We start from the raw sequence: 2,387 nt of genomic DNA, 5'->3' as shown, positions 1-2,387 counted from the left end.
CTTTTAAAAACACATATAGCATATTTCTTCATCAAAAATGAATATTTAAAAGCTTATTTATTCTCAATCACACTCTCCAGCAATACGGTAAGATTACATAAAATCGTCCATTTATTCAGGTTAACTTTAATATCACCTGTAATGCCAAATCGACTTACATGAACAAATGACACAATACATTAAAATAATACTAACATAAATTGTTAGAAATCACTTGTGGTTAACGATCACTGTGATGACTGGCAGCGGGAGCTCAGTGCCGATAGTCCGGTCAGATCTCTACCGGGCTAGCTCGCCCCACCGCCGGTAGGGCTGGCGAAGCAAGCCGGCAGTTACTACGGTGGGAGCGGAAAACTCCGAACATGTCGGAGCACGTTTGAAATTAAGTGATGTCTTGATAAATCAAGCAGATTTTTCACGTCTACACAGTTTTATTGCCGCACTAAAAACATTGTAAAAGTTCATTTGTGTCACAGAAAGTGTAATTTTTCACAGTTTACTCACAGCTTTTGCCACTGTGGTCCACCATGGCTGCCCCTGTTTGACCAAACCGCTTCGACCCGGAATTAATCATGGGAAAAGATGGACACTCACAACTCATTCTTCAAATCGGGCAAAAGAAGGACACATTTGTCGGCCACATTTGACAGACCTTCCGCGCCACGCTGTGACGTAATCACCCCACAAGTACGCAGTTGGAAGGATCCAGCCCCTGAATTGGGACACACCCTCGGCCTGCACATGGATCCTCCTCCTTCCTGTTTATTGACCAATAGGAGAGGAGCTGGAGAGAGGAAGGCAGCCCTCCTCATTTGCATAATGAAGCAGAAATGCATACGGTAAAGGAAAAAGAGAGACAAGGAAATGTAAAAAGAACAAAGGCATGTGTAAGGAAAAGGAAAAACAATATATATATACATTTCTTGATGAAAACGCATGTGTAATGCAAAGGAAAAACAAAATATATATATTTCTGCTTTTATTTTTAATTTTGTCAGGATCGGTCTTCCATAGACACCAGGACTCCCCTCTGTTAAATGGAGGTGGACTGAGGACAACTTAGTCTCAAGGCTGGCCAGGCGTCCTTATACCCTCCTGTGGATTCCTCTGGCACGTTAGATCTTATTGGTGATGCCAAAATTGTTGTGGATTTTTCTTATTAAAGTGGGAGAGACGTCAACTCATTAACAAGAGAAAGACCGGACTTTGTCTTTATAAGTTTATTCAAAGGCATTCAGCGTTTGAAGACCCTGTCACTGAGCTTAGTCAGTGAAGCAGAGCCCCGAACAGAATTTATAGACAGTATTTATACCAATATGATGGGTGTTACCTCAACTTAAAAAGAGTTTGGAAATATAGCCCCTAGACCCTCCCTGGGTCAGAGGTAACAAAGTTATTTATGAGGGCACCCATCTACCATCCCTTGAGATACAACACTTCAGGGAGTGTTAACCATAAAACTCCTGATAATGAATTTAGAGCCCATCTGCTCTTAAGTAACCAAACACAGAGGTCACAGGTGAGAGAGGTAAAAAGAAGGTCAGAGCATTAAAATAATTTTCCCATAACAAGATTAGAAAGGCTCAAGTGCATAAAGAGAGTGTTGAGGCGGTATTTTTTGATATTGAAAGAGCATATGATATGATGTGGAGAAAAGGGTTATTAATGGAAATTAGAAGAATGGGTATAAATGATCATATGTTTAAATGGCTTGATAATTTTATAGAAGGAAGACAAATACAAGTGCGGATAGGGAAGGAGTATTCTGAGAGATTGAATATAGAAAATGGGACACCACAGGGAAGCATAGTAAGCCCGTTATTATTTTCTGTTATAATTAATTATGTGTTAAGTTTTCTGTGGAAAAAACTAAAATAATGTTTTTTACACGGAAAAGAGTTGATGAAAAAATCAAGTTGAAATTATATGATCAGGAGTTGGAAAGAGTTAAACAATTTACGTTTCTTTGGTTGTTGGTTGATGAAAGAATGACATGGGGTGTACACATTAAGAAAATATTAGATAAATGTAGGAAGGTATTAAATATAATGAGGTGTTGTAGCCGAGTGGGGGAGCTGATAGAAAGGCATTGAAAGCCATTTATACTGGATTAATTAGGTCAGTCTTGGATTATGGGTGCATAGTTTATAATTCAGCAGCAGATCCAAATCTCCAAAAGCTAAATTATATTCAATATCAAGCTTTAAGAATATGTACAGGTGCTTTTAAAACATCTTCAATAGCAGCATTACAAGTTGAAGTGGGAGAAATGCCTCTTAAATTTAGAAGGGACCAGTTATCTTTGAATTATTGGGCAAATTTACAAGGACAAAGGAATGACCATCCAACATTAAAAGTGCTTACAACAGATTGGGAAAAGGAAAAAA

The 2,387-nt window shown here is 38.5% G+C and overlaps 1 long non-coding RNA gene across 1 annotated transcript; it reads left to right on the top strand.

Moving 5' to 3' along the window:
* Positions 1–830: 830 nt before the first annotated feature.
* Positions 831–1,197, top strand: LOC124865198. Its single transcript, XR_007037496.1, has 2 exons — positions 831–887; positions 999–1,197. It is a non-coding gene; the product is annotated as an uncharacterized LOC124865198 (long non-coding RNA).
* The last annotated feature ends 1,190 nt before the right edge of the window (positions 1,198–2,387 follow it).

The sequence above is a fragment of the Girardinichthys multiradiatus genome, unplaced genomic scaffold (genome assembly GCF_021462225.1).
Source record: "Girardinichthys multiradiatus isolate DD_20200921_A unplaced genomic scaffold, DD_fGirMul_XY1 scaffold_39, whole genome shotgun sequence".
Taxonomy (NCBI): domain Eukaryota; kingdom Metazoa; phylum Chordata; class Actinopteri; order Cyprinodontiformes; family Goodeidae; genus Girardinichthys; species Girardinichthys multiradiatus.
The sequence above is the reverse complement of the archived record's forward strand: the minus strand, read 5'-3'. Positions and strand labels throughout refer to the sequence as shown.